The sequence below is a fragment of the Rhinopithecus bieti genome, unplaced genomic scaffold (assembly GCF_001698545.2).
Source record: "Rhinopithecus bieti isolate Rb0 unplaced genomic scaffold, ASM169854v2 scaffold_30973, whole genome shotgun sequence".
NCBI classification, from domain to species: Eukaryota; Metazoa; Chordata; class Mammalia; order Primates; family Cercopithecidae; genus Rhinopithecus; species Rhinopithecus bieti.
The window spans coordinates 354692-368465 of NW_016813372.1; the positions used below are offsets into that span (position 1 = coordinate 354692).

General features: G+C 36.2%; 1 long non-coding RNA gene across 1 annotated transcript; it reads left to right on the plus strand.

Moving 5' to 3' along the window:
- The first annotated feature begins 442 nt into the window (after positions 1-442).
- On the plus strand, positions 443-9889 carry LOC108512684 (uncharacterized). Its single transcript, XR_001880658.1, has 3 exons — positions 443-526; positions 3872-3938; positions 9676-9889. It is a non-coding gene; the product is annotated as an uncharacterized LOC108512684 (long non-coding RNA).
- Positions 9890-13774: the final 3885 nt, after the last annotated feature.

The window sequence follows — 13774 nt, forward strand, 5'->3', positions numbered from 1 at the left end:
ACTGGATTGGACTACAACTGTACCTAGCCAGATCAACAAATCTTTAGTGCAATGGCTTTCAGACATGTTTAATCTTGGCTAACTTAGGCAAAAATAAATATTCAGCTGTCTGATTACATAGATTACATAAACTTAATTTTAAAACAAAAATGTTAAATGTGAAAGTGTTTCAAAATGTGTCAAAGAGATTATCCCAGAAATATAGTGATTTTTAATTTCAGAATTCCAAAATTTAGTAACATCAAATAGCCAGTTCCTCTAAAAAATTATTTGGCTCTATATTATAAGTAACAGTCTAAATATCCACCACCTAATAGTAATGATCAAAGATAAAATATATTACTTGTACTTATAAATATAGTACTTTATAGACTCAAAAATATATTTATGTACTGATATGGTTTGGCTCTGTGTCCCCACCCAAATCTCATGTCCAATCCTAATTTCCAGTGTTGAAGGAGGGGCCTGCTGGGAGGAAACTGGATTATGAGGGCAGATATCCCCCTTGCTGTTCTCATGATACTGAGTAAGTTCCCATGAAATCTGGTTGTTTGAAAGTGTGTTGCACGTCTCCCTTTGCCATCTCTTCTCTTCCTCCTGCTCCTGCCATGTAAGACATACTGGCTTCCCCTTTGCCTTCCACCATGATTGTAAGTTTCCTGAGGCCTCCCCAAGCCATACTTCCTGTACAGTCTGTGGAACTGTATGTCAATTAAACCTCCTTTTTACATAAATTACGCAGTCTCAGGTAGTTCTTTATAGCAGTGTGAGAACAGACTAATACAGAAAATTGAGACCAGGAGAGTGGGGCATTGCTATAAAGACAACTGAAAATGTAAATATGACTTTGGAACTTGGTAACAGGTAGAGTTTGGAACAGTTGGAAGAGCTCGGAAGAAGATAGGATGATGAGAGAAACTTCAGAACTTCCTAGATTCTGGTTGAATGGCTGTGACCAAAATGCTAATAGTGACATGGATGGTGAAGTCCAGGCTGAGGTGGTCTCTGATGGAGATGAGAAACTTACTAGAAACTGGAGTATGCTTTAAAAAATTATTTGGCTCTATATTATAGGGCTATGCTTTAGCAAAGGGACTGGCAGCATTGTACCCCTTCCTTATATATCTGTGGAACTTTGAACTTGAGTGAATTGATTCTGGGTATTGGGCAGAAGAAATTTCTAAGAGCAAAGCATTCAAGGTGTAATCAGGACGCTTCTAACAGCAAAACATCATATGCATTTGTAAAGAAATGGTCTGAAATTGGACCTATATTTAAAAGGGAAGCAGAACATAGAAGTTTAGAAAATTTGCAACCTGACCATAAGAAAAACCCAGTTTCTGGGGAGGAATTCAAGCCGGCTGAAGAAATTTGCATAGAGATGAGGTGAATATTAGTAGCCATGACAATGGGAAAAAATTCTTATAAGACATTTTAGAGACTTTCATGACAGCCCCTCCCAACACAGGCTTGGAGGCCTAGAAGGGAAAAGTGGTTTCATGGTCCAGGCCCAGGGCCCTGCTGCTATGTGCAGCCTCAGGACATAGTCCCCTGCATCATAGCTGCTCCATCTCTAGCCATGACTAAAAAGCACCAAAATACAGCTAGGGCCATTGCGTTAGAGGGTGCAAGCCTCAAGCCTTGGCAGCATCCATGTGGTGTTAAGCCTGCAGGTGAGCAGAGAGTTGAGGCTTGGGAGCCTCTACCTAGATTTCAGAGGATGTATGGAAACACCTGGAAGTCTAGGCAGAAGTCTGCTGCACGGTTGGAGCCTTCATGAAGAACCTCTACTGAGTGAGTGCAGAGAGGAAATGTGAGGTTGGAGCCTCCACACAGAATCTCCAACTGGTTACTGCCTTACGAAGCTGTGAGAAGAGGACCAACATCCTCTAGACTCCAGAATGGTAGATCCACTGACAGTTTGCACCGTGCAACTAAAAAAACTGCAGGGACTCAATGCCAGCTCATAAAGCAGCTATGGGGGCTGTACCCTGCAGAGCCACAGGGGTGGAGCTGCCCAAGCTCCCTTTGGGAGCCCATCTCCATGCGAGATTTGTCAATAATTTTTAAAAATTGTTTTGCTTGTCCAGATATTCTGAGGTTACTCTGTTTTTTTTGTTAAACTACAAATTCCCAACTTAGGGAAAAGCTGATATATGGTTATGATATATAAATGTACTGGGATTATTTAATTTTTAAATAAATATTTAGATTTTATTTTAAAAGGAAAATTGAAGAAAATTGAAAACACAGTAAATTAAGATGTATTAGTGATGCCTTGCAAACTAAATTTAATAAACATGGAACCATATTAAAATTATACATTTATTAAAAATAATGCAATATTGATTTTTTCAAAGCAACAGAAACTGATTTTAAATATTTTAAATTTAAATTCAAAATACAAGATATTTTAGATATGCACAAGTCCAAAATTTAAGGTTAATGAAAAAAAGACATCTTATTAGACAGACATATTGAGTTCTATATTATAATAATGTACAACAAAAGTTTTGGATAATAGAGAAGGGATCTTCAAGTAATTTTATTTATTGATGGGAAAAACTGAAAGAAATGTGAGCTAGAAAGAAGGAAGCTGTGAAGAATGTTTCATATTGGAGTGAAATGTGATTTTTTGAATAAGTGAGATGCAATAGAGAAGACAGTGAGAAGATGAAGCGTCACATTATCCTATTGTACATTTAAGCATAAGTGATTCCTATCCTAATCTATTTCATCTACTGGAGGATAGATTGGCTATCATCTGAGGAGACCCTGAACCATCAGGAGAAATTCACTGTAAGAAGAATTTTTTTTCCTTTAACCTTTCAAAAGCAGACATAGGTCTTTCAGTCTGGAGTGCTTATGTGGCAATCAAGTGAAGAGCCAGAGAGTCCTCAAGGAATAACTGCTGGGAAACGAACTCACTTAGAATTTATAAAAGTTATCTAAAAGCTTGGTGAAATTTAAACTCAAACAATAAATTACAGATGTAGAACGCTGAGCCATAAAATAAGAAACATTAAATACAAATCATAAAACACACAATTGTTCACCTTCCTAATGACACTGATGGTCGACATCAGGGGAAGAAGCCAAGGTCATTTCATTTCAATTTGGGAAAATCACTGGTCAATCAAGGCAGAACATACATATCCATCCATCATTCAGGTCCAGTAAATCCAGTCACCATGGGGAAAATGTTTCATAATATCATGTTTGAGCATTTACTCAAAGACAAATATTTGTGGCAGTAGGTAGAAGCTTACATCTCAGAGACACCAGGATGGATGCACACGCACACACCCCCCCTACACACACACACATATCAGGTATTAGGTATGTTTTTCAATGTGAGTATAATATTTATAAAGTTTAGATTTATACCCTGAGAAATAATGGTTCATTTTATAAATATTAATAGGTTCTTAAATTTTTCAGTTTTCTGTTTTATAAACTTTAGAAAATATGAAGAACCTCAGCCTATAAAAATGTTTTTGGCCAGGCATGGTGGCTCATGCCTGTATCCCCAGCATGTTGGGAGGCCAAGGCAGGCGGATCACAAGATCAGGAGTTCGAAACCAGCCTGGCCAACGTGGTGAAACCTTGTCTCTACTAAAAATACAAAAATTAGCTGGGCGTGGTGGCATGTGCCTGGATTCCCAGCTACTAGGGAGACTGAGGCAGGAGAATCACTTGAACCCAGGAGGTGGAGGATGCGGTGAGCTGAGATCGTGCCATTAGACTCCAGGCTGGGCAACAGAGAGAGACTCTATCTCTCTCTCTCTCTTTCTCTCTCTCTCTCTCTCTCTCTCTCTCCATATATATATATGTTTTTCTGACATGTCCTAATCTAGATGGTTTTTTTCAGGTACATGAAAATACAGGAAATCTTATGGAATCCACTCTCAATTGACACCATTTTCTTTTTGATGCTGGTATGTAGACTCTATTGTTTCTTTTTATATAGAAAATAGAGAAGGGCCTTTACTGTATAAGTTAAATGCTTGAAGAGGGTGATAAGTGATTTCATTAACACAATCATTGGATAGATATCAGTTCATCACAAGCAAAAATGTACTAGGCACTGTGAAAGGAGCTGAATTTAGGAAAGAAAAGACATAACACCAGGCTTCATGGAACTTACATCTTACTATGAAAGACATGTGGAAGTAATTGCAAAATAACAACAAAAAGATCAAATTGTGTGTTCTAAGAAAGAAATTCTGAAGAATATTATAATGGAAAAATAAAAGCAGCAGTAAGGATGTTTTCATGAGTTATTTGATAAATTCCTTGTGGAAAATGATATGTAAACTGAGGCATGAGACCCGAAAATGAGAAACCATGAGCCATGAAAAAGGATGAGAATGTGCATTTCACACCTAGGGCCTAGCAAGGACAAAGGTTCTGCATTAAAGAGTACTTTGTTTGTTTAAGGATTGTGAGAAGAAAAAGAGAATATTAAGTTAGCATGAGAATGGCACAAAGTGAGGTTGGGAAAAAAAAATTGCCCTGTAAAGAGTTGAAATTTATTTTAGGAGCAATGACAATATAACATGACCTTCTTTCCCTAAAAGCTCACTCTGTATATATTAATGCTTGGAATGTAAGAGAACAAAATAGGAGGCTATCTCACTAGGCAAAAATTATGCACATCCACAATAACTATGGGTATCTAAAAAGGAAGGTAATTGACATAAAAAAAGCATTTTCATTTAGTCAATATATCACAAAGTGTTGTTATGAACAGCTAAGAGGAAAAATGGAGGCTACATTATGCATTAAACGTGAATGTATTCTTTAAGGAAAAAATCTGAACAATATTAAACATAATCCACATATTTTAACGAACATTAAAGTACAATCTGCACTTAAAGGCATCAAGAGAAAAGATAACAAAATGAATTAATAAGGCAAACAATAAAGCCAATAATTTTAAGGAAACGAAGAAACCTATGTGCAAACTAACAAAACACGCACAGACGTGGGCTTAAAATAAGAGACCTTGATGAGAAAGCACCAGTAAAATCCACAAAGCTAATCATCACCTGTATTCACCCCATTGTGCTCTGCATCTGATGAAGAAACGTACACATTATAATATGGATTTTATAAATATCAACCAATAAAACAGAAAAGAGAGTGAGAACATTAAAACTGAGGAAAGAATAAGCTGATTTCAATAAATTTGCCAGTAAAAGGAGAGAAAAACATGACCTTAGTGTGGACATGGGAATAGGGAGGTCATTGTTTTAATCTCTTATTGCTGCTGTGATAAATTACCACAAATTTAGTGTTGTAAAACAACATAAATTTATTATTTTATAGTTCTGGAGTATAAAAGTCCAAATTGGGTTTCTCTTTGCTGAAATTAAGGCATCAGCAGGTATGTGATCCTTTCTGAAAGTTCTAGGTAAGAATTCATTGTCTTGCCTCTTCTAGCTTCAAAAGGCTGATTGCAAAGCATCCTCTCATTTTTAGAGCCAGAATGGCAGGCTGAGACTTCCTCACATAGCATCTCTCTGACCCTGGCTCCTCTGAGACACTCTTCCATGTTAAGACCTCTTGTGTTTAACTTGGGCCTACCGTAATAATCCAAGATGATCTTCCTATTTTAATCATTTCCCATTTTAATTCTATGTGTAATCTTAATTCTCCTTCACAATGTGAGATACAGGTTCTGGCAAGTATAACTTGTAGTATATGGACAACTTTTGTTGGAGAGGAGGATGGCATTATTGTGCCTATTATAATTATTTTGGGTGAGTAAAACACATATATTATTATTTTATAGAAAAACAGTAGAAACAAAAAATAATTTTAAAATGAACATTTAGTTAAGTGAGAGAAAAGTAAGGACAGAGTACAGGGCTTATTTTTGCAAATAATGAAATCTCTAAATCCTTAAAAATGTATTTAAACACCCAGCTCAAATATCAACAACTCTCCTTATATAAAACTGCTTTTGAAAATGTGGCACACATACACCATGGAATACTATGCAGCCACAAAAAAGGATGATTTCATGTCCTTTGCAGTCACTTGGATGAAGCTGAAAATCATCATTCTCAACAAACTAACACAAGAACCAAACACTGCATGTTCTCACTCATAAGTGGGAGTTCATAAGTGGGAGTTGAACAATGAGAACACATGGACACAGGGAGGGGAACATCACACAGTGGGACCTGTTGGGGGTTGGGGGCTCACGGAGGGATAGCATTAGGAGAAATACCCAGTGTAGATGATGGGTTGATGGATGCAACAAACTACCATGGCACGTGTATACCTATGTAACAAACCTGCACGTTCTGCACATGTATCCTAGAACTTAAAGTATATAAAAATAAGTGTAAATCAGAAAACTCCTATTATTTCTATGATTATTAAATGAATATAAATAGTCGCTTTCTTATTTAAAAAATTTAAAGTATCTTTTTATTTTCTACTCCGGTAATACACAATAATTATTAATCAAAGTACTTTGTCAAATATATTAATTAATTAAATACTTGCTGTTTTAGTCAAAACAGTGTTCTAAATACTGTGACTAAAAGAAGAGTGAGTCATAAAATTTTGCCCTAGGACATTCACAAATTTATAGAAATATTATCATTTATTTTAAAATACATATGTTAAATCACATAAAGACAATTTGTTATTCAATTAAGAAGAAAAATAAAACAGTCACAATTTCAGTCTACGTCTCCAAATAAAGGAAGTCTATGGCAATTGTTACAAGAAATTTGAACCAAATTAAAGATGGCCACTCTAATTCCTTTTACGTTGCATCTAATGTAGATAATGATATGCTTGTAAGCTTCAGAAAAGACCCGATAAGCCCTATTGTCAAATGGAAACTCGAGGAAACTAAGTATGGTAGACCAAATAATGGACCTAAAGATATCCATGCCCTAATCCCTGGTACTTATGAATACGGTTGTTACACGAAAAGAGGAATTTTGCAAATGCAATTGAAGATATGTACCTTTAAATATGGAGGTATTCCTAGATTATCCACTCGGATCAGCCTAAATCTAATCACATGAGCCCTTAGAGACAGAGAACTTTCTCAGTCTGGTGGCCTCAGGCGTGTGCCAGAAAGTCAAGTCAGAGCGATTCCACGTTTGAGGATTTTACACATTGTTGCTGAATCTGAAATAGAGGACCATGTGCAAGAACTTGAGAGAGGTTTCTAGAAACGAAGAGAAGCCACCAGCTAACAGGCAGAAAGGAAGCAGTAATTTCCGCTCTACAGCTTAAAAAAAAAAAAAAAAAAGAAAGAAAGAGAGAGACTCTACCAATAACCTAATTAAATTCAAAAAGTGAATTTTGGACCGGGCACAGTGGCTCACTCCTATAATCCCAGCACTTAGGGAGGCTAAGGCGGGCGGATCACGAAGTCAACTCAAGAGATTGAGACCATCCTGGCCAACATGGTGAATTCCCGTCTCTACTAAAAACACAAAAATTAGTTGGGCATAGTGGCGCCCTCCTATAGTCCCCGCTACTTGAGAGGCTGAGGCAGAAGAATCGCTTGAACCTGGAAGGTGGAGGTTGCAATGAACAGAGATTGTGCCACTGCACTCCAGCCTGGAGACAGAGTGAGACTCTGTCTAAAACAAAAGAAAAAAACTGAATTTTCCCGGAGCCTCTCCTAACTGCCCAGCCACCTGAAAGCTACCTTAATTTTTGCCGTATAAACATTAAACAAAGACACTAGTCAGGTCAAACTTGACTTCTGACAAACAAACTGAATTGGTGTTGCTTTAAACCGGTAAGATTTAAAGAATAATAACAACCTTAAATTATAAATTAAATGGAATGAAATAAAACAGAAATAAATATAATATTCTTAACAGAAATACCCATTAAATGAAATAATATTCAGGGAAGATGAGTATCACCAACATAAACTGAGTGAAAGAAGCCAGAAACAAAATAGTAAGTAGTGTCTGAGTCTATTTGCATGAAATTCTACTACAGAAGGGGTAACATTTACCTCTAGTGACAGCAGATTGATGATTGTCTGAGATGAGGATGGATGTCGGAGGTGATTGCAAAAGAACACAATGAAATATTTTGATGTGATGGAGGATGTATTCTGTATCTTGATTATGGTTCTGGTCACATGGGTGAATACATATTTTCAGCTAATGAAACTACAATCAAAATGGATGTGTTACAGTTTATGCATATTGTAAGTCTCTCTTTTTATATGCCACTCTCCAAACTCTTCTCCACATTAAAAAAAACCTATTTTAAACTATAAATTAATATCATCTTAATTTATGCTTTAACCATGTTCAGTGCTTTGTCTCAACCCATTTGAATATGTTATTTTCGTCTCTTCTTCCCATATCTGCGACACTCTAATAATAGACATGATTTCATTTATTTGAAATCACTGACATCACCACTTCATTTAAGTCTCCTTTCCCGCAAATACATAAGAAAATACCTGCTATTTTGATAATTTCTCCTTGTTTCTTTGGTCCTTTTGCTGCATATATCATGGATTATATTTACATCTTTATTTGACTAATTTTGTACCGTCTGCACTTCACAGTAAGCTGTATATGTCAAAACACTGTTTCTACGTTAATTTTTCCTGCCAATATATATTCAGTGCCTAACACATTGTGTGCCATATATGTTTTGAAATAACTGTGTTGAGTGAAACATTAGGAATTGACAGAAGTAAAATATACCTATTTTAATTATTCTTAGCTCTGCTTAGTTGACAATTTATCTCTGCAAAGTTATAACTACCTTTAGAGCAGAGGTTCTATCATATTTCTTCACCACTATATGATGAAGATCAGACACCTAGATATTTGATGAATATGTTTTTCAATTATTAAATAAAAAAATGCATTCAGTAAACTAAAACATATAAATGTAAAAGTTGTAATCATTTTCTTCTAATCTCATTTTTTGAATTAAAATATGCAATCTGAAAACATTTTCAATTGTGACAATACAATAATATATTTTAAGATTAGCCAATAAAATGCCTGTAAAATATACATGTTTGTTATCTGTCGATGTAATAGTCAAATAACTATATAGCATTAATTTACAATAGAAATTATCAGTCTTGTTAATATAAAATCGTTTTGTTATTTAAGGAACAATTAGTAGAAATTCTGTAATAACTTCAGATGATTTATCACCAAGAGAATGACCAAAATGGAAAAGATACAGTTAATTGTTTAAAACATAGAACTATCATATATGTATTATTTGACTGGTTAAGAAAATGTTGTCTGCCAGTGTCATGAGAGTGGAGGTTTTAAAAATGTGTTCTAAATATTTTGAAAGAGAAGAAAATACTCGGTCTACATTTTAATGCTGTATAGTTGATTTTGCTTATAAGGGTTGTCTTGAAGAAGTTTATACATTATATTTTATATGTTACGGTAGTATTTTTAAGTATCGGCAATATCTTGTTTCTAGAGATACCAAGTTTTATTAGCATCCACCTTCAAGTATAACGTGATCATACATTAGGTCATGATTATATTCCCTGAGGAATCTGGCAGATTATGCAGACAATGATAATGACTATAATGTTCTTTTGACAAGGAAATGTCACACCATAAATGTGTCATTTGGAATTCTTCATTGAATAAGATCATCACTGACAGAGCATTTTTGTTTCCCTTTCAGAAAATGACCTCATAAATGTCTTCAAGTTTCTATGTTCTGATATAAATGGCACTTCCTACTGAAACATGAACTTTTAACAGATCATTCATGAATGCTCTGACAAAGTAAGGTCTATAGACACCCTTACAAGCACCATAAGAGGCCAACACTTTCCCAGGAGAAAGCAATTATAAGGGCAAACATATCCATCAAGAATGGCTTCAAGAGTGTTCGAATACTGCAATATACAAATCTATTGTTTTTGAACTATTTGTTGAGTTCCTTGTATGCTCTAGGCATGATTTTAGGTGCAGGAGTTTGTTTTTTAAACCAATATATTTTTTAATCGGAAAAGAGATCCAAAGGAGAAGTGATATGTTCTTCCAAAGTGGCTGCAGGGGAGATGCAGCAAAGTTGTCAGGGAAATCATCCACTGAAATGTATGAACATAAATTCTGGATGATGAATACAAATCATGTAAGTGGAAATGAGGAACGAATTGGGTGGTGTCATGTGTGAAAATCATGAAGCAATACCTAATAATCGAAGAAGTATTGGAACTACAAGATACCCTAGATTTAAATTCAATAAATAATTGGAGTCTTCTAACTTTGAGTGTATTCTTTGCACACTTTTATTAATGAACACTTAGGTCAATACAGTGTGGGTTAGGATGATAATGTGGACCTGTTGTTCTAAGTTGCCAATATGAAAGCTGTTTTATTAAATAAAATATTTAAGCTCACATATTATATCCTTTTTCAACATGATTCCTAAGATAGAATTTGCATATAATAACTTGCATCTATTTTAAGAGCACTATTTTATTTTTGACAAGTGTGCATACTCAGATTTCTACTACCACATTCAAGGTGTTCAAATATTCATCAGCAGTGAGGTCTCCTTCTGCCCTGTGATTTTATGTGTGAGTTCATGGGAGAGTATGCTCCATGGGACTACTGAATTTCTTCATATAATAAGAGTGAGACACCGACTTACCTTTATTCCAGATTGATTCTTAAAGCTTTTTTTTTTTTGACAACAAATGGATTTACAGGAAAGAGAGAGAACATTCCCTAAGAATAAATGGCAGGCATGTTTGCTATCATTTACGATAAAGTTAATGTCTTCCACCAAAAAAAGGACAGGCATGTGTATTGCCTGTTTTTAAAGATTCAAATTCCCTAAGCTCAGAGTCCCCCACTATAACACAACTGAGTCTGTGCAGGTGTCATCTAACCCTCCTCTCCAAGCCATGTGGGAACTGGGCTCAGGAAACTTCAGGCTAAAATGCTAATACTCTGTCAACTGCTGTTTTATTTTGGTGAATAATGAATTAAAATTTGTCCTTTAGAGATTTCTCTCCTCTACAAGTATCCGTGAAACAGCAGCTGGCTAAATTGTTAGCTGGCAAGTATATAAAATCTCAGACCCTTCACAGTCCTTGCCAGTTTTGGTGACAATGATGAGATCCTGAAAGAAATATGGCTTCCAGAAGAGGAAGTTTGAGGATATACACGCCGCCAAGTAATGGGATTTGAGGGAAGGTCAGGGAAACAGGTAAAGAACATGTTTATTAAATCGTTTACTCAATCAGGTAATAAGTTGCCATCTAATATGTTGTATTCTAATGAGGAAGAATTGAGGAGGTGGGTGCTGGCAAATTACTGGAAAGCAGATTCGATAGGCGATGTTGCCAAAATGGTGCTGTGGTTGTTTCAAACCTATGCAGGATTGGAAGCCTTTCTTGATAATTTGGTGTTCAATCTCAGGTCCACCTGTTTCTGCCACAGAGTTGTAAATGTGTCCGAAGTTGGAAGTAGTTCCTGATCCTTTTTCATACAAAATTACACACATCCACGCACACTGCTTGCAACAAGATGAAACTGCACGACTGCTTTGGGAAGAAACCAGGCAATTATTAGAACTTTGGATAGTCTGTTTTGCAAATGAGGGAGCATAATATGTAATGCGTGTTAATGAAAATTGCGACAGCTGAGAACTCTCACTGCTTAATCTATCCTACAGTTGATCACACCTACAGTCCATCTAGTGCTAACCTAAGCACTAGAAGACAATAGTAAACATCTCAGAGATTGTTTGTTCATCCCAGTGGGACCTAGCTGCTACATCTTCTCAGGAAGATTTCCTGAGGCAAACACATTTTTGTGGGAAAATATAGATGGAGGTATGGACTAGTAACTGAGGTCTTACTGCCCCAGACTGAGTTTACTATGCTGATTAAATTGACACACCAAATAATGAGAAACTGATGCAAATAAATATAGGTAAAATCTTGATGTTCTTCAGTCGTGAAAAAGTCCCCTAGTCATTATATAGTCACTAGACAAGAAGTAAAGAAATGCTTTCATATTAATGGAACTGCAAATGCCCTCAATTTAGCTGTCATTGGTGAAGTTTCTGCACTGTCAGCCAAGTTTATATAAATTACAGAGCACAAACTTGTGGTTCCAGCCAGAAAGTAATGTAGCTATAACTGTTTACAAAAGTTTCACAAAATTTCCAAGGCTAAAATAGAGTGACTGCCATGAATACCTCATACCTGATATAAAGTGAATGGCAGGTCAAAAATAATTGAAAGTTTCTTTGGATGAATCATGAGCCTCCACTACACTAGTTCCTACCAAAAGCACACCTAAAGGATTGTTGAGGACCTTGGAGCTACTCTCTTCCTTCACATTCCTACCAATCCCTCTGATATGGTTAGGCTTGTGTCCCCACTCAAATCTCATCTTGAATTGTAACCTGGGAGAAACCAGGTGGGAGGTAATTGAATCATGATGGCTGTTTCCCCCATACTGTTCTCCTGATAGTGAGTAAGTTCTCATGAGAGCTGATGGTTTTATAAGCACCTGGCACTTCCCCTGCTCACAGTTCTCTTCCCTGCCAATGTGTAAAGAAGGTCCTTTCTTCCTTCACCTTCTGCCGTGATTATAAGTTTCCCGAGGCCTCCCCAGCCGTGTGGAAGTGAGAGTCAATTAAACTTCTCTTCTTTATACACTACTCAGCCTTGGGGAGTATCTTTATAGCAGTGTGAAAATGGACAAATACACCTTTCTTTTCCCTCTGTCTTCATTTCAGCCTATTGAAGGGCAACGGCAGTTATAAGGTCTTTGGCTGAGGTCTCCCTCTGTCTGAGGAAGACGGAAAGTCATAAAATCTTATCTAAGTATGCTCAGTAATTTCAAGGAGAGGCAGACTCAAATATATGACACCACGGGATATGAGCACACAAATCAGTACTATGGAAAAAATAGGCAATTAACTAAGCTAATATCATTTGTGCAGGGCTCACAGGAGGGAAGTGCAGTTAAGGAGAACTTGAGGTTGAGGTCATCTGGGCTAATTCCACATACTGATTTTTACGGTTTTTTTGTGTTTTCTGCATCTTGACATATAAGTAAAATTGATATATGTGTGAACTTCCCAGTCTCATAATTGCTGGAAGGAAGCCTTCTGACTGGAAGAGTCATATGTTGAGAAATGCTAGTAGTACACGTGAATTGCTTCCCAATTGCTGTCCTGCCTAAATGGTTTAACAAAATTAGCACAGAATGCCAGAAGGAGAAACGAAAATCATAGCTTCGACAAAGGACTTAAATTTGCAGGGGTAAAAGAGGCGTAATATGTCAATAACAGCCATCAACACCTAGTCATAAAGGATATTAAAAATTGGGCAGTCAGAGTGCATTATCTTCTACTGAATTCATATTTTCTCTTATAATTCTGGTGGTTTCAGACATTGTGACTCTAACTGAACCATTATACAAATTTAAGGTACGTTTTAAAAATATATTGCCAACATGTTGTTTGCCAGTAACAGAGAATGAAGATCAATTTGCGTGTACTTGGCAATATCTCCACTGTACTTCGTAGTATCCCCTCTCTTTTGCTACTACTCAGTGGATCAGAATTTAGCATAAGTGATTCTACACTCTGAGGTTAAAAGTACTCAAATTCAATCATAAGATTCAAAATTAGAAACGGAGATTAATGTGGATTGTGGGTTGGTTCTTTTGGGCTAATTGAGTATAATTTTGTTGTTGCTTCCACGTCTGAATATATCTTAGAAACTTAATTGTTCTTGACAGTACTCTTA